Genomic DNA, 23,203 nt, shown 5'->3' with positions numbered 1-23,203 from the left:
TCATGCATGCAAGTGCAACAAAAATCTTGACTATGGGAACATGCAGGTAACTCCATCAGGGCTATGGATGCCTACTGGCAATGGAGCAATATTTGATAAATTATAGTCTATAACCTCATCGGAGCTCTCAAGGCTTGCTAGCAGCGAGGCTCTATTTGGGATGCTTTTGAAGTTAGAATAATCCACGTAGCTAGTCATATAGGATGCTAAGGATCTTTAGTAAACACAAGAGTGGGAATTAACTCATTTGCACTCACATGGGCAAAAGAAGATCAAAGTTTCAAGAATCTATGGGGAAGTTTTCTGCATCTCCATTTGTAAATCCTAGTCACTAAGTGTGTTAATTTGGATGTTCCAAGGGACTTTAAGAATCGATTGACCGCTTATCTATGAAATGTTTTGTACCTCCAATTCAATTGGTGTATTACAAAGTGCTAAACAAACACAATCATCCTTGTTTGAATAGGAAATGCATCTTCATCATGCATATTGCATTAACATAGGTCATATCAAAAAATCATTATCTCCATATGCATTCCACAGATCATCATGTCATATAGGTTTGCATACTGGGGGCATAGCTGAGAAAATCCAAAAAAAAAAAGATAATAAAAGGTCCTGAACAAACTCCTAAAAATCATAAAATGTCTTGGACAAAATCCTAAAAATAAAAAACTCACAAAATCAAAAAAATTGAAAAAAACGAAGCAAGAAAGCAAAGAATATCCTTCAAATCAAATCAACATGAAATGAACTCTCAAGGTCAGCAATCAAACTTATCGCATGTCTTGTTAATCAATCTATCAAACTCTATCAAACATCAACATGTCTTATACAAGGAAGGGTACACTTGAAACCAGACAAATCGGTCTTATACGAGCTACTTACTCTTTGAAACTAGACATTCCTATCAATTATCAAATCAAAACAATGACATTGATTAGTATGGTTGCTGGATTTTATCCAGGTTCATCTTATCTCCTGTACTGAAGTGTTGCATCTACGCTTTTACTTTACATTTATTTCAGTCACTTTTGTGATAGCCTGGTTCGTTGGAACCCTCATGGCTTGAAATTGATCAATGTCCTAGTCTTAGGTTAATCGAAAAAGCACATTACATATCCTAAGAAGTTAGTGAAACCTGGTTGTCCACTCCGAGTCAGTCACCTGTCTCCCAACTACTAAAGGGTTTTGTCATTAAGTAAACAAGCAAAATAACATAATGGAAAACAATCACTAAACAGTTTGAGCTATGCATGAAAATTTTCTTTTTGTGATGTCTTTTATATTGGTTTTCAATTATTATCCCTCTGAGTAACTAGAGGAAGTCTATCGTGACTAAGAGGAGAAAGGATTGGGGGCATAATATTTTCTTTGTTTTCTGCTTGTAGGAATGATCCCAATGATCTGGAAACATAAAATTAGTTGGGTGTCTGTGATAAGAGCCTTCACATTAAGGTGAAATCGCCTCACATACCTTAACTCCGCTTATTTGTATACTACAGGGAGGTCTACATCATTTATTTGTCTATTTTGAGGGAATTTCTTTATGATGCAATTTGGGTCCCTGTGAAATTTGTCCAAGGATATGAACAGAAAAAGGGTCATTGCGGACAAGATAATAATTATTGCACATTGAAAAAGAAAGGAACTCTAATCTGCCTGTTATGTTCGTTACCCTCAGTGATGAATCTTAAGCATTTTAAATCCAGTGACTAGGTTTAGGTTGCATTTTGCATATCATTTTGCATTTCATTATGTATTTTTGAATCTAGAGTGATTTTGGTGTGATAATAATGATCTCTTAATTTTATGAGAGTTGGAAGCATCATCATTTCTTCACTAAGTGGTCTATTTTTCATCATTTCTTCGATCGAGTACTTGTGTTTTTGAGATGTTAGCTGCATACATAAACATTTTATATAGATTCATACATTCATTATTACTCATTTGCATTCATCTTATTGCATAGAAAAATAAAAAATTGCATTACTTATTATTCATTTACATTCATCATTTATTTGCGTATGAAAAGAAACAAAAATAGACATCCATAATCATTTGCATTACATACATCCATATTGAAAGAAATGCATACATATAGAATAAAGCATAAAAAAAGCATCTCGTAAATGAATCAATACAGGTATGATGAAGTCAAATCAATCTCATATATATATCATATAAAGTCTCAGAGTACAAAATGATGTCAAATGACATATACAAACTCCCCTCGGAGCAAGAATCGTATAGGCTACAAAAAATGAGTATGTCTACAAAAAATTATCAGAGCTACAAAAAGAATATCTAGCTCTTAGCTTCTCCCTCATTGCCTGGTCAAGGAGGTGGAGCCTGCTGACCAAGATCCTGATGACGTTCTCGAACTCCCTCCAACTGTGCCATGTACTGCGAGTAGGGGACAACTTGCTGCACAACTGGAACTGCTACGCTGTACGCTGCAACATAGTATGTCGCCCTACTCGTCTGGTGAAGGACCTCCTACTGCAAAACGTCTGTCTCTACTCTCCTCTTTGTTGGGACTGATTAAAATTGAGTCAAGTTTATAGGCCCATTTCAAAATTTTGCTCTGCATGTCAGAAAAGTACCCGAATGAGTTAGTTTGAATGGCCTAGTTGGAGAGAGGTCAAAATGGAGCCGGTTGATTTTCATAGGGTAAGGCTCAGGATTCATGTCTCACACCTTTCATTTGGCCTATTCAGTGATGTGAAACTTTTAGAATTCAATTTGGATAAGTTTTTGAGGTACCCAGTTTGAGGGGTGAGCTGGAAGTGCATTTTAGGCACAAATGCAGATTTTATGGAGTAGCCTTCTTTGAGCGATTACATCTTTTGCCCTGTTGATCATCATGAAAAAATTCAAAGTAGATTCAATTCTATGCATAAATGTGAGTCAGTCTGCAAAATTTCAAGTCTTGACGAATCCATTTGCTCAGTCTTCAAAGCCGAATCCGTTTGCAGTTTGTGTGTTTTGGCAAGTCCCTGTTTCGACAACTAGTCGGAGCCCTGTTTCGCATAAGTGTAAAAGTTGCCTCAGTAAGCATCATGTCAGAATGTTTATTTCGGGCTAATGTTGGGATAAATGATGATGCATTTTCTTTGCTTCAACTTCCATTGCTTTTGTCAAGGTATCCACTTTTTTTGCCAGCATCTGAAATGCACTTAGAGCTTAAATCAGAAGTGCAACATGCAACATCCACCATGTCAATCAAGATGCAAATAAGTTAAAATGATGTGTTTCAAATTTCAAGCCTCCACTAATCCATTTGATCGGTTTTCAAAAGAGCTCATTTTGCCATCAAATTCAGTTATCCGTACTTTCAGTGATATACCAGTTAATGTAGCTATTTTTGTGAGTGTACCGTTTGCATCATGTCGGTCTGGTGATCAAACTGAGAATTCAAAGATTTAATATGTAATTTAATGTACCTATGTTCCAAATTTGAGGACCCACGGAGGTTGTTTGATATTTTTGAGAAAGGCGTCATGTGTTGCCAGGACATTGACTTCATCAGGTGCGCAGTGTCGACAAAGCCAGTTGGGCATTTTCAGAAATTAATATCTCTTCACTCGGGACTCATCTTGAGAAACCGTTTGGTAGAAATCATCCTTGTATATCAGAGTACACGCCTGTCAGATGGCGAGCTCCAGAAAGGTGTTTTGACAGGTTTGAAAATTATGTCTTCGCGATTAAATGTGAAAATTGTGGCGTAATTGCCTGAAAGTTGTAAATTTCAGTCTGATGATCCAAAAACAATGCCGATCATTTCTAGAGGTGTGTTTAAAGTTCCTGAATCATTCCAGAGGTCAGTTGTGTGAAATCAAATTTTTTTTTAGTCGGACCCACTTTGGGGCCCGACCTGGCTCATGCCCTTGCACTGATTTTATTGGCATTTTTTTTGTTTCAATGGGGATTTTCAGAATTTTTCAAGCATAATGTTTTGGTAGGTGTAACAACAGTCCTCCCTCATTGAAATGTGGAACAAGGGGCATGTTCAAGTGAGGGACAAGTTTACTCAAATGAACCAAACATATGTGTAACATTTATTCCAAAATGTGGACCCTCAGAATGATACAACTATGAATGTCAAGGGTGTCACCTGTGGTTTGCCGGCTTGGTCTATCAACATTCTTCCAGATTGCAAGAATTTCTTTTTTTAATGCAACAGAGGATAAATATTGTGATTGAGGATGGAATGTCAATGTTCTCTTTTATTGAGAATGGAGTTTTCATTTTTATTGTGATATGTCAGTGTTCTCTTTATATGAGAATGAAGTTTTCCAACTGTAGTTTTAGTGGTAATAATTACATCTCCTCCCAAGTACCATTTTCTAAAATGGAAATAGCATACCAAGATTCATATCAAACACCAAAGACTTTTTTCTGCATGGTGTTTTGGGGCTGCAGTCAAGAGCCAAGCCTGCTCATGTGGTGAAGAAAGAGACCATGAAGCACTTAGCAAAATGCAATCAGGGATTTGCAAGTCTCCTACATGATGTATGAACTTCCAAGCAAATGCAAAAATTTCAACATATGACAACCCTCCCACATAGCAATTGAAAGAAGCAAATAAAAAACAATCAAACAATGGCGATTGCTGCAGTCTCTCCTCCCCTACGTGAGACACCAACTGTGCACAACAATCTGTTCCTTCTTCTGCGTGGTGAGTGAGGGGTTGCGTGGCATAAAGGAGCCATGGAAAATGGTTCAAAGAAAAATGAACTGCAACATCTTCTTCCTCCCACACGAAGCCTCCAGCAGGTGATTGAAATCATTGCATTTCTGTAAAGTGAGTCTTCCGTCTCGTACATGACTTTAACCAGTGGAAAATGCCCCCTGCATGGATTGTGTGGAAAGGAGAGGGAAATCTGGAAGTCTGCAGAATCCTCCAACAAATACCAACCAGCTCCCCCCTCTGTCTACGTGGAATTGGAAGAAGGTGCGTGGTAATGGAGTTGAATGTGATGGCAATGTTAAGTAAATGGTTTTAATCCTTTAGGTAGCAGTGGAGATTGGGCAACGTGGTGTAGAAGGACCATAGAAAGCTTCCAAGCAATGCAAACAATCTGGAAGTTGCCATTAAAACTCAAGGAAAAGCTCCAAAATTGTAGTCCCAGGCATAATGCATTATCCCACATTGGCTGGGAAGTGGACTATTTTGATGTTTATAAGCAAGAACGCACAGTAATAATATGTCTAAGCCATAAAGGCTTTTGACAGATGGTGCTTGATGGCACCCAATTTGGGCCCACGCGTGAGCACGGATCACGAGGCGATAGAGGAGACGACTAAGCACCGACCAAGTGGCACCACGCACGCACACTTCCCGAGGTAGATAGGCAAAATTTTGCAGAGGAAGGTCGGCTTAATGAGTGAGCAAGTTCGAGATGGATCAATGGTGCGCACTATTTCGCGAAAGGAAGATGCACGCGAGTTACACCCTGCGAAGTTGCAAAATACAGGTGGCGGGTACAGTCAGAAGTCCAGCAGGTGGGTCTCGATGAGGTGGCAGTGACGTGGCACACAGTTGGTGCATAGGTGGTAGTCCAGTGGCGATGACATGGCACTGAGGTGGTGCACACGTGGCAGCCAAGTGGCAGTGATAAAGCAGATGACATGGCAGTGATGAGGTGTCATCCCAAGTGGCGTTCGGTCAACCCCATTGACCAATCGGAGGCCACCACGTGGCAAAGCGTCAGAGCACATATGGAGGCAAAAATCAAAATTAAAATGAGTAAATGATATAGTCTAAACTATATTAAATTTCGAAAAATTTAAATGATTGAGCACATTGGGGAATTAATTCGCCCAGGGTCTAAATTTTGGCCAAAATATAAAGTGTTATATGTTTTTGGAAAGCTCTCGGAGTGAGGAATTCGATTATGGTGTTAAGTTTGACAAATGTGGGATATTTTGGAAGTAGTTTGGCTGAGAGTAAAATTCAGTTAGAGGGAAGATATTTGATTTTTTCAGTTGCAGATTTTATTTTCTTCCCTCCTCTTTTTATTCCCAATTCTTCTTAGTTGTAATGGTTCCAAAAATTTGGAAAATGCTCCAGATTTGTTGGCTTCCACTTTCTGAATGTCATGACCCAAATTTGTAAATGCTGTTGGTTTGTTTCAGGGTATAGAGATTGCAGTGCAGTGTTGTAAATATGGTTTCAATTGCAGGTCTTACTTGTGTCAGGCATGAGTAATTTCCCACAAGATTTTCTCTGTGATATGTTTTTTTCATTATTATGAATTCAATCCTCAAGGAGGATGAAATTTGTCATCTCAAGGAGATTGTATGATTGTTTGTAGGCATTCTTTAATGAAGAGTTTAAATTCTATAGTCAGTCATAAATAATGAAATATGTATCCAGATCTTATGAATTTGTGAATGAATCAAATAGTGCATTAATATAAGGTATTGATGCATAAATATCTTGTTTAAGGAAAATAAGCTTGCATCTATGATTCATATTTGTAGTTTTGTGTGTGACTCTGTTGCCCAATGAACAAGGCACTAGTCTTTGACAAGTTTGGGGATGTCTTACAGATCAAACATTTTAAAAGATAAATCTAATTTCCCTTCATGTTTAGGGGTGTTTGTGTTCCATTCTTTCCAAGGTCTGTTTCATCCTATTGTTTATACAGATCTAGTCAATCTGTAATGTTTCCTAACATGTTGAGCTTGTGAAATGATCTATCTGCTTAGTGTTGATGCAATTATGTGTCTGTAAATGTTGTATTTAGTGCATCAAAAAGGGTGTCCCCCCTAGGTCTAGCAGAACCTGAAGTGCAGGAGGATCAATTAGGGCCCTATGTTATGTTGTCCAAGCTCTGATGTGTTTCATAGACTGAAATTGGCCATTTCATAGAAGGATGCAGGTATGCTTGGGTTATCACTTTTGGTGAACAACAAAAATGGTGACTCTGCTGGGGAATAAATGGATATAAATGCTTGATTGATATGGTTAAAGATTGAATGTATTCGTAGTCCTATCAATTTCATATCCAGACAGTCTATCCATTGTGTATGCACAGAGTATAAATTGATTTTGCGGAGTTAGAAAATGCTCCTTATTCTGGATCTGCAAAATGATATGTGTTTCATATCATATTTTATGAAGGAGTAACAGTGAATGCATGGTTGAAAGTTGTGAGAAGTTCTTTCAGCTGTATTTGAATTTTTCCCAATTCCTTATTTGGGTGGCGACTCTGTGGTTCATACCAGTGTTAAATAGCCTGGAATAGTGTTGATTGCAGTGAGATCAAAGGAGTAACAAAGAATTTAATAAGTGTTGAGTGACGTTCTGCTGTTCAAAATATCCTCTATGCAAGAGGTGGCGACTTTGATGTAAAAGACAGTGCTAAAGTGTGAAGTAAATCTCCAGATCTACAAGTCTTACAGCTGCAAATCTCTAGGTATTTTCAGAGGTTTCAAATGCAAAGATGTTTGTTCTGAAATTTTGAATGTGTAATACAGTTTTCCCATTAAGTGAACAACACTAGTCTAGAGGGAAAGAGAGAATCTCAAAATTGATTTGCATATCTATGCTGCTTAAAATATTCAGTAAATGTTATCCTCTGTAGTATGCAAATGTGGAAGAACTTTATGTCAAGCAATGTTATGAATAGATCAGTATGAGGATATGTGCTTGAAGTTTTTGTCCAAGGTTATATAAATCATTTGTGGGAGTAAAAAAATGAGCAGTGAAGTTTTTCAGTGTTGTGTATTTCCACATAGAGCCATGCATAGTAAATCAGAACAACCATGTAATAGGAAAAGTTTTAGTATGAAGCATTATGCTCCTCTAAAATTTGAAGGTATTCCGGGTTACCCAAATCCCATACCCACAGAAATCAGAAAGTATTTGCCTATATTCTGTGGGAAGAAATCAGAATTAGCATGTCAGCATGTGAAAAGAGTTTCAGATTTGATAGGAGAATTTGAAATTTGTCAGGAAGATATATGCATGAAATTTTTTGTTCAGTCATTGAAAGAAGATGCAAGAGATTGGTTTTCTTTTTTGCCAGTGAATTCTATTACCTCATGGGAAGAATTGATTTCAGATTTCATGGATCAATTCGACGAGAAGGTGAGTGATTATGACTTGTTGAAAGAATTCACTTATATACAAATTAGGGAAGATGAATTGGTACCCACATTTAACATCAGATTTTCACAAGCATTGACTAAAATTTCCAGAAAGTATAAGTTTGATGATATGGTATGTCTGGATATTTATATGAGTGCTTTTGGTAAGAAGATGGGTTTCCTATTGAGGAACAAAGAACCTAAGACTTTGTATGAAGCCTTTAACATAGCTAGGGACATCGAAAATAATTTGAAATTTGGGATAGCCAAGAAATTTGTGTCTGCTATAGTTCCTTATCAAAATGCCTTCGATGGTGAAATACCATGTGAAACTCAACCAATCATTCCTTGTCTAGGTGCATCAAGCTTTGCAGTTCCGAAAAGTTTTGTTGATGCATGTGTTTCAGATTTAAATGAGAGTCAATAACCTCTGTTGTTAATGCCGGTCTCCTCTCACAGTGATGATGGAATGATTAGTGTGCAATGTTGTGATAATGCTGATACAGAGATTGATATATACAAAGGATGTGTACCATTTGATTTGTATGTCGATTATGCTGACTATGTGACTGCGAATTATCAAGTTAATCATGCATCTCCTAAGGTTAACAATGATGAAAATCATGGTAATAATGATCATCTATCTTTAAATGTTGCTGATGTATTTGATGTTCAAATACCAAATACTGAAGGATCACCAAATGTTGTTGATTATGTAAGTGAAGTTGTGCAATATGATGAAAATCAGATTTTGGTTAAGTCTAATAAATCTGAAAATGAAATTGTGAATGATGTTGATAATGTGTTCAGTGAAAGTATACCCAGTGATGAATGTGTTTCAGAATGGAGTGGTGTTGCTGATTATGAGGACAATGAGTTCTATTCCTAGCACCTTGAAGGTATGAAAATGAACAATAAAGATCAATTTCAGAATGAGAACAATCTTGGCACAAGTGTTTCACTTTCTTTTGATCAGCAAATGAATGTCAGTTATGCAGCTGAAAGTGGTTATGAGAATTCTTATTATTCATATTGTGAAGATGATATAATAGAAGATCAAGTTATGTACCTTAGTTATGAATCTGAAAACGAAAGTGTTTTTGAAGATAAGAATGTATGTGATAGTGCTGGTAATATTCTATTTTTAGATTTAAATGAACCCACACTTGAATGCTTTCAAAATTTCAAGTACCATGATGAGGATGTGAATGTTGATAGTATGCTTGAACCGGATTTGGAGTTCTTTGCTTTTGATACAAATATCCATGGTGCTGATTTCATTGATGAGAATGATGAATTTTCCCCTTGTGTGGAACAAATTTGTAATGTTGATGTAGTTCCAAACAGCACTAGCATGGGTTGTAAGAATTTACTTCATGATGAAGACAAGAGGCATGGATTATGTTATGACTTTTTCAGACCACAAATGGAAGTGTTTCAGGTAGACATAAGTCTGGATGAAGAAGATTTAGCTGACGATTTGCTTCAGCCAGAGGTATGCATTCTTTTTCATGAATGGGATGTTGAGAATGTGGAGGTTTTTAGTTTGATAAGCGAGGATAGTATGAGGTGTGATCAGCAAAGTGAAATGTCACATCCAGATTGTAACATGTATATTCCTTGTTTTCATCAGTTGGTTAGTAGTGTCCCTCATTCTATTGATTTAAATGATAATAAGACATGTGCTGATAGGAATTGCAATATTGAAAATGAATGTTTTACTTTTAAAGTTCAGCATGACGATGTCCTTGCAAATGGTAGAATTGATTGGGATAGTGAAGTGTATTGCAGCTTGTGGGAAAACCTCTATGGTGAATTGTCTCATGTTTTTACTTGTGTTGAAGTAGTGTGTGATTATAAAGTTCAGAATCAGACAAGAGGTAAGCACACTAGTTGTTTCAGTAATGAGACAAAAGAGGTGGATTTTAAAAGCTATGTTCAGTTGTTACTAGAAGGTGCCTTTGTTTGGATCATGGTATTAAGTGACGAGAATCAGATTTTTGACAGAGGTAAATGCTAGAATTGTTTGAGAAACTTATGATTCAGTTGTGAGTTGTTTGTTTATATTGTATAGTTGCTTTGCTTCTATTGTGTGGTTTTCAACAAAGTGCCTTGCTGTTTGGGTAGAATAAGGAAGCCCTGTTTTTTGAAATGAGAAGAGAAAGGGAGAGAAGAGAATGATCCATTTTTTGAGTGGTCTGCTTAACCAAAGATATATGGATTCTTGTGTTGATCTTGCAATCAACCATCCCTAGTCAGAGCCACTATTGGGACTGATTAAAATTGAGTCAAGTTTATAGGCCCATTTCAAAATTTTGCTCTGCATGTCAGAAAAGTACCCGAATGAGTTAGTTTGAATGGCCTAGTTGGAGAGAGGTCAAAATGGAGCCAGTTGATTTTCATAGGGTAAGGCTCAGGATTCATGTCTCATAGCTTTCATTTGGCCTATTCAGTGATGTGCAACTTTCAGAATTCAATTTGGATAAGTTTTTGAGGTACCCAGTTTGAGGGGTGAGCTGGAAGTGCATTTTAGGCACAAATGCAGATTTTATGGAGTAGCCTTCTTTGAGCGATTACATCTTTTTCCCTATTGATCATCATGAAAAAATTCAAAGTAGATTCAATTATATGCATAAATGTGAGTCAGTCTGCAAAATTTCAAGTCTTGACGAATCCATTTGCTCAGTCTTCAAAGCCGAATCCGTTTGCAGTTTGTGTGTTTTGGCAAGTCCCTGTTTCGACAGCTAGTCGGAGCCCTGTTTCGCATAAGTGTAAAAGTTGCCTCAGTAAGCATCATGTTAGAATTTTTATTCCGGGCTAATGTTGGTATAAATGATGACGCATTTTCTTTGCTTCACCTTCCATTGCTTTTGTCATGGTATCCACTTTTTTTGCCAGCATCTGAAATGCACTTAGAGCTTAAATCGGAAGTGCAACATGCAACATCCGACATGTCAATCAAGATGCAAATAAGTTAAAATGATGTGTTTCAAATTTCAAGCCTCCACTAATCCGTTTGGTCGGTTTTCAAAAGAGCTCATTTTGCCATCAAATTCAGTTATCCGTACTTTCAGTGATATATCAGTTAATGTAGCTATTTTTGTGAGTGTACCGTTTGCATCATGTCGGTTTGGTGATCGAACTGAGAATTAAAAGATTTAATATGTACTTTAAGGTACCTATGTTCCAAATTTGAGGACCCACGGAGGTTGTTTGATATTTTTGAGAAAGGCGTCATGTGTTGCTAGGACATTGACTTCATCAGGTGCGCAGTGTCAACAAAGCCAGTTGGGCATTTTCGGAAATTAATATCTCTTCACTCGGGACTCGTCTTGAGAAACCGTTTGGTAGAAATCATCCTTGTATATTAGAGTACACGCCTGTCAGATGGCGAGCTCCAGAAAGGTGTTTTGACAGGTTTGAAAATTACGTCTTCGCGATTATATGCAAAAATTTTGGTGTAATTGCCTTAAAGTTGTAAATTTCAGTCTGATGATCCAAAAATGATGTTGATCATTTCCAGAGGTGTGTTTAAAGTTCCTGAATCATTCCAGAGGTCAGTTTTGTGAAATCAAATTTTTTTTTAGTCGGACCCACTTTGGGGCCCGACCTGGCTCATGCCCTTACACTGATTTTATTGGTATTTTTTTTGTTTCAATGGGGGATTTTCAGATTTTTTCAAGCATAATGTTTTGGTAGGTGTAACAACAGTCCTTCCTCATTGAAATGTGGAACAAGGGGCATGTTCAAAGTGAGGCACGAGTTTACTCAAATGAACCAAACATATGTGTAACATTTATTCCAAAATGTGGACCCTCAGAATGATACAACTGTGAATGTCAAGGGTGTCTCTTGTGGTTTGCCGGCTTGGTCTGTCAACATTCTTCCAGATTGCAAGAATTTCTTTTTTTAATGCAACAAAGGATAAATATTGTGATTGAGGATGGAATGTCAATGTTCTCTTTTATTGAGAATGGAGTTTTCATTTTTATTGTGATATGTCAGTGTTCTCTTTATATGAGAATGAAGTTTTCCAACTGCAGTTTTAGTGGTAATAATTACATCTCCTCCCAAGTACCATTTTCTAAAATGGAAATAGCAGACCAAGATTCATATCAAACACCAAAGACTTTCTTCTGCGTGGTGTTTTGGGGCTGCAGTCAAGAGCCAAGCCTGCTCATGTGGTGAAGAAAGAGACCATCAAGCACTCAACAAAATGCATTTAGCGATTTCCAAGTCTCCTACATGGTGTATGAACTTCCAAGCAAATGCAGAAATTTCAACATATGACAACCCTCCCACATAGCAATTGAAAGCAACAAATTAAAAATAATCAAACAATGGCGATTGCTGCAGTCTCTCCTCCCCTACGTGAGACACCAACTGTGCACAACAATCTCTTCCTTCTCCTGCATTGTGAGTGAGGGGTTGCATGGCATAAAGGAGCCATGGAAAATGGTTCAAAGAAAAATGAACTACAACATCTTCTTCCTCCCATGCGAAGCCTCCAATAGGTATTGAAATCATTGCATGTCGGTAAAGTGAGTCTTCCCTCTCTTGCATGACTTTAACCAGTGGAAAATGCCCCCTGCATGGATTGTGTGGAAAGAAGAGGGAAATCTGGAAGTCTGTAGAATCCTCCAACAAATACCAACCAGCTCCCCCCTCTGTCTGTGTGGAACTGGAAGAAGGTGCGTGGTAATGGAGCTGAATGTGATGGCAATGTTAAGTAAATGGTTTTAATCCTCTAGGTAGCAGTGGAGATTGGGCAACGTGGTGTAGAAGGACCATAGAAAACTTCCAAGCAATGCAAACAATCTGGAAGTTGCCATTAAAACTCAGAGAAAAGCTCCAAAATTGTAGTCCCAGGCATAATGCATTATCCCACATTGGCTGGGAAGTGGACTATTTTGATGTTTATAAGCAAGAATGTACAGTAATAATATGTCTAAGCCATAAAGGCATTTGACGGATGGTGCTTGATGGCACCCAAGGTGGGCCCACGTGCGAGCATGGATCCCGAGGCGACGTGCGAGCATGGATCCCGAGGCGACAGAGGAGATGATTGAGCGCCGACTAGGTGGACCCCATGCAGGCATGCTTCCCAAGGCAGATAGGCAAAATTTTGTAGAGGAAGGCCAGCTTAACGAGTGAGCAAGTTCGAGATGGATCAACGGTGCACTCTATTTCGCGAAAGGAAGATGCACGCGAGTTACACCCTACGAAGTTGCAAAATCCAGGTGGCGGGTATAGTCAGATGTCCAACAGGCGGGTCCTGGTGAGGTGGCAGTGATGTGGCACATAGTTGTCGCATAGGTGGTAGTCCAGTGGCGATGACATCGCGCTGAGGTGGTGTACATGTGGCGGTCAATTGGCAGTAACAAAGCAGATGACGTGGTAGTGATGAGGTGTCATCCCAAGTGGCGTTTGGTCAACCCCATCGACCAATTGGAGGCCGCCACGTGGCAAAGCATCAGAGCACATATGGAGGCAAAAATCAAAATTAAAATGAGTAAATGATATAGTCTAAACTATATTAAATTTCGAAAAATTTAAATGATTAAGCACATTGGGGAATTAATTCGCCCAGGGTCTAAAGTTTGGCCAAAATATAAAGTGTTATATGTTTTCGGAAAGCTCTTGGAGTGAGGAATTCGATTATGGGGTTCATTTTGACAGATGTGGGATGTTTTGGAAGCAGGTTGGCCGGGAGTAAAATTCAGTTAGAGGGAAGATATTTGATTTTTTCAGTTGCAGATTTTATTTTCTTCCTTCCTCTTTTTATTCCCAATTCTTCTTAGTTGTAATGGTTCCAGAAATTTGGAAAATGCTCCAGATTTGTTGGCTTCCACTTTCTGAATGTCATGACCCAAATTTGTAAATGTTGTTGGTTTGTTTCAGGGTATAGAGATTACAGTGTAGTGTTGTAAATATGGTTTCAATTGCAGGTCTTACTTGTGTCAGGCATGAGTAATTTCCCACAAGATTGTCTCTGTGATATGTTTTTTTCATTATTATGAATTCAATCCTCAAGGAGGATGAAATTTGTCATCTCAAGGAGATTGTATGATTGTTTGTCGGCATTCTTTAATGAAGAGTTTAAATTCTATAGTCAGTCATAAATAATGAAATATGTATCCAGATCTGATGAATTTGTGAATGAATCAAATAGTGCTTTAATATAAAGTATTGATGCATGAATATCTTGTTTAAGGAAAATAAGCTTGTATCTATGATTCATATTTGTAGTTTTGTGTGTGACTCTGTTGCCCAATGAACAAGGCACTGGTCTTTGACAAGTTTGGGGATGTCTTATAGATCAAACATTTTAAAAGATAAATCTAATTTGCCTTCATGTTTAGGGGTGTTTGTGTTCCATTCTTTCCAAGCTCTGTTTCATCCTATTGTTTATACAGATCTAGCCAATCTGTAATGTTTCCTAACATGTTGAGCTTGTGAAATGATCTATCTGCTTAGTGTTGATGCAATTATGTGTCTGTAAATGTTGTATTTAGTGCATCAAAAAGGGTGTCCCCCCTAGGTCTAGCAGAACCTAAAGTGCAGGAGGATCAATTAGGGCCCTATGTTATGTTGTCCAAGCCCTGATGTGTTTCAAAGACTGAAATTGGCCATTTCATAGAGGGATTGCAGGTATACTTGGGTTATCACTTTTGGTGAACAACACTCTCTACTCTCATCTCTATGATCTGACAATCACACTCAGCCCTAAGCTCTGCTAGATTTCAGTCTCGCTCCACCAGCTGAGTCTGAGCCACTATCAGCTGTGACTGCAGCTCCGCAAGACATGCTCTCATCGACTGTCCCGCATCAGTCCCCTACTCTCTCATAGGTTCTCCACCTCCAACTCCACCTCCACCTCCACCCTGATCAACCTCTGTTAACTTCCACACTAATGTCATGGTAGCAGGATAAACACATCTAAAGAGCACATGAGGCAATCAAACCTACAAAAATAAAACAATGAAGCATCAAAAAATATTCCAAATAAGCCTAGAAGAGAAGTAAAACATCACACAAATCGAACTACGTCCATTGCAAAATCAAAATTTCTAGTTTAGACCTTAAAAAATGCTCACTGTTTCCCAAATGACAAAACATAGAAGGGCAGCAACTCGTACGAGTAGAGATTGGGCCCTGTACGACAAAAGAACCCCATACGATAAAAGATTAGACCCCAGATGACAAAATCGTCTTTTATGCATGTTGTCGTACGATAGAAGGGTGGGGTTAGAACGACAAATATAATGGCCTAAAACAAAAAAACAAACTTCAGCAGTTTGTCATATGAGACAAGATCCTGTCTTGCATGAAAAAATGAGAAGGGTCAACTTCAAACGTGCCAAAACTTGAAAAATGAACAAAAACATTGAAAATTGAGAACATAAAGAGGCTTAAGATTGACCACTTACCGCTGGCTCATAGTGTCAAGGTTGATTATGTCATCTCTGGCACTTGAATCGATGCTCATGAGTAGGGACCACCATTTTCTTCGCATAAGGCTTTTTGAATTTTCAAACTTGGAGGGTTAAAATGAATTGAAAATGACACTTTTATCCCATATATAGCCAAAAACCTAATTTTTCAACTTGCTCTGATGGACATGAAAATTGTACCCTTAGCTAATTCACCCGTTCTGATTCCATTTTCGGGATCAAAATCAAAATTCGAGATCATTTTTCTAGTCAATTTCACAAAATTTGGACCACTTAGCGCTTTTCATCAAATGCTCATTCTTTTTTCAAATTGCACTCAATTTCTCATAAATCAACACTAAATCTCAATTTAATTCTACACAACAACTTTGCACTCAATTTCTTATCAATCAATGCAAAATTTTTAAAAATTCCTCATAATCATTTATGCTCAAACAACTTATCATGACCAAAAATTGCCTATAATCATTATGTACCCTCACTATCTTTCGATTTCGCTCTTGAGGGGGCATACTCGTGACCTCATGACCTCACATTTTCAAAGTCTAGAAAATTTTCAAATCTTCATCAAAAGTCGAGCAAAAAAAAATTCTTTTTAACTAAAGAAAATCAATCAAATTCTTATTGCTAAAGGGGCATCTCATCTTTATCGCTTCATATCAAGTTGAGATCCCTCGATCATCTGAATTAAATCAATCACTAGGGGTATATCAATTCCATCACTTCATATCAAGTTGATATTTATCTTCATCTGAATCAATCTTTAATAATCAGTTTCATCGCTTTTCGAGTTGATTATTCATTTAAACTCAATCAAAAGTTTAAAGAGTATCTTCGATCACACACTCAATCTAAGCAAGTGTTCAGTTTCATCACATCGAATCAAGCTGGACAGTTTATTTTCCGCTCATCGTATCTTGATCAATCAAGTTCAAGATCGATTTTTATCTTCGCTAGCTGTGTCTAGTTCAATCAAGCTCTAGATCAGTAAGATCCGCTTCTTGATCAATCAAGTTCAAGTTCGGTATCTTTGTTCTCTATCATTCCTAAGTTCAATAAAGTTCAGGATCAACATCGCTTTAATCAGACTTCATTCAGCTTCATCGCTTCAAATCAAGCTAAACACCTTGCTCTTTCTCTGGTTCGTGATCAATCAAGTTCAGAATTGATATCTCCTAGACATCAACATATTCTTTGAACCAACGCGCTGCTCATACATTAATTCAAAGAGGGGCAAATGTAATACCCTAAAATTGGTCATCTAAACCATGGGGCCCTAATCTCGACAACATCACCAAGGTCCTAACCAAAGGCAATTAAATCAACTTTGAGCATATTATTAATTCTTCAATCATCAAATGTCACATGGCAAATGAATTACTCAATATTAATTAAATATTCATTTAATTAATTGAATCATTCCAAGAAAATCATTTTAATCAATTATCCTATTTAATTTATTAAATATCCTAGCATATTTAATTAATTAATAAATTTGCCATTAATCATGCAAAAAAAATTAATTTATTACAAAAGAGGAATTAATTACAAAGCAAGAGTTGAATTGAAAATAAAATAAAAGAATTGAATTGAGAGAGAAATCAAACTTGATATATTATTTCTTTTTCTAAATTTAGAACTTGAAATTAGAAAAGCAATTAATTGACTTATTGAATTATTCTCTAAAATTGGAACTCAAAGCTTTTCAAATAAAGAAGTTCAGTTGCATTAAAAAGACTCTTTTCTTGAATAAACCAAAGAATTATCTATTTTTATCACAAGTGCATGGAATTAATTAATTCTTATTTGTAATGCAACTTGAACTTATAATTTGAATGCATTTCAATTAAACTATAATTGGAATCTATCTCAAGGTTAACTGAACATGATTTCTCAATTATTTTTAATTAATCCTAAATTGAGCTTTTTCATCATCTCTCTTGTAGTTCTCTATAAATTCAGCCTTCAGCTCTCATCCAATTTACCCCAGAGATTTTCGAGAACACGCTTGGAGATTATTACTACGCTGATTTTGCTCTCTAGTCATTGAACACATTGTGCTTTTTTTAGATTATTTGCATCCATATTTAGTTTACTCATATTGCTTGAATCCATTATTGCTTGAATTTGTTATTGCTTGAATCTTTCATCCATCTTGCATCCATTTTAGCTTAATATCATTCTCATATAGATTAAATCCTTCATCTTGGTGTAGTCTAGTCACTGGTATTGCTTATAAAAATCTGAGAGGAATATTGTACTCGCATCTTTTAGAAGGCAATTAGTCACTTTGTTATGGTTTATTATTTATTAATTATTGATTTACTAACCATACATGTAATGACTTAATTGAAGTGTTGTGCCTGCAACTACATATCCTTATTCCACTTTTCACATGCACAAACTCTCACCATATGCTAAACCCAACCATCCAATTCAAGTAGAATCACTGATTACCAACAAAAAGGATTTATGTATATTTAATTTCCCTCCTTGAGGGAACAACCTAAAAACATTCTCATAAATTGCTTTGCAAATCATTCAATTAAACAATCCTAGATCATCTAATCAAAATGGTAACCAATCACGCAGACATGAAGACAACAGGAATCAAGACTTAAAATGTTCTGGTCTCTATATTAATATTCTCCATCAAATTCTACATAACTCAGAATGATTTTCCAAAAAGCCAGAAAAACCTAAATACATTTTGCTAGAGCTTTCTTATAGAATTCTTGTGACGATTTTCTAAGTAGTCTTGATATCCATTTATAGAGATATGGATGCAACAAGCTTCAGACTTCCCTAGAAATATTTTGTCCTACCCATAATTTTCCCTCAAAAGGGGTTACATTTTTTAGTAAAGAAAACATGAGCAAAACAAATTAGTTAACTAGTTGGAGAAAGGCCAAATGACTTCTCAATATTCACAGGTCGAGCGTCAGGTGTCCTTAATTCTTCAAAAATCCGATTAGCCCAAAATAATCTGTTATAAGAACTAACCACTTCCAATTTCCTGAGCATTGTCACATGTTGCAGTGTCGATTGACTCTTCCTAAGCCTCTGCTTCTTGCATCACATATTTATCTTCCCATTCTTTGAATATGCCATCACTAGGCTAGGAAAAGTTAACAATTTTCTTCTTCAACTTATTTAATCATTTCCATGTATTCCTTAACTGCTTAACTTCCCCTTCCAAAAACCCAAAATGGGACTTTATTTTTTCAATCTCCTCAATAGTTTGAATGAACAAAGGGGTATTATCTGAATTTATGATGTCATTTCTTCATTGTGAAAATTTATGGCCTAACTCACCAAGCCATTCCTCTTTGTCTTTCAATTTGTCATTATTAACAAAATCTCCAGGGAACAATTCAAGCTTTTGACCTGCATATTCTTTTCTATATAAACTTGCCTTTCTTTCTATATGAACCTTGCCTTCTACTAACCTAGACATATTTTTTACTAGCTCATAAGTGGCTTTAATAGTGGCATCAACATTTGCCTCCTCTTGGGATAAGTATATGAACTCTAAATCAACTTCCCTAGCAATCCATTTATCCAAAATTGGCTCCAAAATAGCCTCATCTTCTTTCAATGAATTCAAAAGGTTCACAATTCTGTTCATATTTATGTACATAATTGAAGCCCCAACTGTACCAACAAATTTCAAAATTGTTCCCTTGATCTTCTCCTCATATTTACTTGCAAAAATGGCCTAAGCTTCCTGCAATCTTTCCATCTCATCTTGGATACTTTCTGTAGATTGAAAACCAAGAATTTGAGGAGAAGGAGGAAATTCAATAATTGGTCTAGTAGGAGGAGGTCTGGTTGGAGAAGAGGCAATCATCATATTAGAGGATTCAACTTTTTGTTGTTGTCCTACCATCTGGCTCTTTAGCTTGGCAATTGTGTTGTCCTTATGAGCTATCTCAAGTTTAGCTTCATTGTAGGCTTTCAGGACTACTTCTAACTTCACCTGGAGATCAACTTTCTCCTTGGCTTCTTTCTCAGCCACTACTATACTGAATTTTGCAGATTCTAAAGTTGTACTAGTAGCCTCTATCACACCCATCTCCTTCACTCTCTTGATAATCATGCCTCCTGAATAAATGGATTCTGAGGAGTCATTCCTCTTTTTTCTTTCTAACTCCATCTTCTGTAATCATTTTCCTCCCTGGCTTAGGGGTAATTATCTAAAATTCTGCTAGCATCTCCTGCTTTACTTTTTCCTGAACAAGAGATGTATCCTTTTGGGGATGTTCAACCTTCCCCTTCTCACATCTCTCCTTGAATTGCTTTATATTCTTTCTCAAAATAAAGTGTAAAAAAGCTCCTACTTTAACAAAATTGTTGTTTGCCAAAATTTCCTCACTGGCCTGCTTAATGACAGGGTCCAATTCCTTACCTTTAAACTCTTCAACATTCAAGTCCATTTTGGCACTTGCTGGCTCTTCTGGCATTCCTTCTTGTAGCTCTCCATATGTTCAGGCAATTTCTTCAAGACTCCTTAATTGCAACAACTGCTCAGCTACTGCATGCTCATCTCCTATGTGTATTGGGGATTGGGAAGGAGAATATAAGCGCTCATTTGTCTACACTTCTTTCCCTACCCTTTTCCTTTTTGGAGAGTCTTGGATTTAAGTGACATCTTCTAGTGGCCTTTTGGCTTTCGAAGTGGAGGTCTCATCCCTTTTGAGCATTACTATATTATACCCTAATTTTTTGTACATCACATATTCACCAGGGGGAACCACCTTGGCATAAGAAGGCTTAGCTAAAACAAGTTTAGCTTTCTCAGGATCAGATCCTATTACAACCTCCCTTTTCTCTTTTAAATTCTGCATTATATCCTCAAAGTAGACCACCAAAAACTTAATTTTTTCTACAAAAAGATTAAAACTAGCCAAAGGATCATAGTTTCTATCAAAATGTTGAATGAAATCTAGATTTTTCTTGAATACTATCCATTTCTCCTTCCTTACTTCTTGTTCATCTAGATTAAATTCATTCCTTATTAGGTCTTCAGGGAAATGAAACTGATGAGCTTTACCCCCACATCTAACTTTCTTCCTAAACATACCATTGAAGAAATCCTCTGGATCAACAAACCTAGCAACTGTAGTAGGTAACCTATATGACTGAAGAAATTTGTGAAAATGTACCCAACCACCCTTGGTGATTACAAATTGATGTGCCACTGTGACTATTGGGAAAATGGTCCCCCTTCCTTTATTTGTCAACTCTACTTCTTGTAGGTCTCCAATTTGCCTCAAGATCTCAGCTATGCCTACCTTCAAAGGGACCTAGTAGGGGAGCAAATATGGAGTTCCCCTAAAACCTTACTTTCTAAAAATAGTAGAAACAGGGTACAAAATTATTTCCCCCTAGTTATGCATAATTTTAATACCTTCAGCAAACTCTTTGGGTCTAATGAATTCCAAGAGAGCCTTAGGAATCCTAGGATTTTCTTGACATAAAAGGATTCTGAGCCTGGATGCGAAGTATCTATCAAATTTCAAATAACTGGCATCCTCTCTATCCCAAGAAAAAATGGTACTTCTTAACTGAATAGGCATTTCCTCTCCATCTTTTCCCTTTAGCAAGTCCATCTCAGTTGCAAAATATTCAGCACCTTTAAATAAGAACATGTGCATAAGCATGGAATACCATCCAAAAGGTCTATCTACTTTAGTATTTTTTTATTCCAATTAAGCCTTCATGAATGGCATCACTAAGGTAGGGTACAAAATCAAAGGTCACTGCTAGAGATGGATTCAAAATTTGTGCCATCATAAGCATGTAGTGGGTTGGCATGGTGCTTTCCGTATCTTCCCCAAGAATCTGACATAAAGCCTAGTATATTCCCTTAGCCCTCAAAGTAAAGAAATTCAAAGGGAAAGTCTCCATTGTGCTTGGGTGTAATAATGTCAATCCTCCTATTTTTGCAAAGAATTCTTTCAATGGCCCACTCCTAAGATGATCCTTTTGTGCATCATAGACCTTCTTAAGCATGTCAAAATCAATAGGATCCAAATAGTTTGAGGCCTCACTTAGCCAAAAAACTTTCCTGAATTCATCATCATTGATTTCAATTAAAACTCCTCCATTTATATTTCTCAGAGTTTTAGTGATGGGGTCATAGTTTTTGGTAATTTGAGTCAACAGGTCAACATCCATGAATACTCCGGGCACCAAAAGTTTTCCAACATCCAACTCCCATGTACTATTAATGTGGGTAGGTGAGTTTCGCTGACTAAATCCTACTCTGAATAGTCCTAAACCTGTCATGCCTATCTGAGCATCCCTCAACCAACAACCTTTATCATATAGCCCATCACCAATTTTTAGATGGGGAGCTTTAGGCACAAGTTCTTTTATTTTGGCTACACTTTTTGTGGATTGAGCCAATTTCTCCAAGAAATCATCATAGATAGCTCATTTTTGGTAATCAACCTTTCCTCTGGGTTCCTTTCGCGGTGCCATCTTACAAACTATCCCTACCACAATAGCTATTTCTGATAATTCCTTACAAATTTTGAGATACAGAGAAGATTCATAGAAAAACTTACTTGTAGCTTGAGAGAGTTCAGATAGTGCACCTATTTTTGCAAAATTTCTTCGAATGCCCTTTTGCTATGTTGAATTTTGAACACTGTCTTATCAATGAATCTTAACAATAACTAGGCATTGATTATCAATTCATAAAGCTGCACACTTCTGCAGTTAAACCTTTTGATATTTGAAAAATGTTGGCTACAACGGCCCAGAAGGTCACCCTCTGCACATGTCTCCTTTGGTTGCCAACCTGCAATAGTGAAAGTTTGGATGTATTTCCACTGTGGTATAGCGACCACCATCAAATCCTACCAAACTAACACACTCATTAATAGTAATAGCTTCCTCAGTGGGCCCATCGGTTGGTCACTTATCCACCCTTTGTCGCTATGTCGCAACGGTTATCAGTCGAGCAACTTTTCTTTGCGGTATAGCGACCATCATCGATCCTTTCTTATCTTACCGGATCTTTAACATGCCTTGGTCACTCTTTTTTCATGGGCCCCACTATTTGTCACTATGTTGCAAAGAATATCCATTGTGCAGCTTTTTGTTGTAGTAGAACGTGAGATGCTCTCAAAACTGCTCGACCTTTATGATTCGTTAGGACTTAACCGCCATCATTTTGCTATTCACCATAATCGCTTGCCTTGACCATTGGTCTTAACAGCTACTGCTAGTGGTTTGTCACCATGTCATAATGGTTATCCATCATGCAACTTTATGTTATGGTATAGCGACAATTGTTCTATCTTCCCTAACCTGCTCACCCGTTAACTTGCCTGAGCTGCTCTCTTGCCGGGCCACACCACTTGGTCGCCAAGTTGTGATGGTTAAATTTCAAGCATTTTTCGCGTTGTGGTATAGCGACAGCCATGAGATCAAACAGGAACTTACCCGATCTTTAAGGACCTGACACATACGTAATCAAAGACATAGGACTTAGGAAAATATGCAAAATATTTCAAGATTAATAGAACCCACCTAAACCTAAAACACCAAGTGGCCCCTTTTTGACGATAGGATGACCCTTCCACTTAAGTGGAAAAAACAATGGGCTGAAATAAAAGATTTGGAGATAAAGCAACACA

The sequence above is a fragment of the Cryptomeria japonica genome, chromosome 11 (genome assembly GCF_030272615.1).
Source record: "Cryptomeria japonica chromosome 11, Sugi_1.0, whole genome shotgun sequence".
NCBI lineage: Eukaryota > Viridiplantae > Streptophyta > Pinopsida > Cupressales > Cupressaceae > Cryptomeria > Cryptomeria japonica.
Note: the sequence above shows the minus strand (reverse complement) of the source record.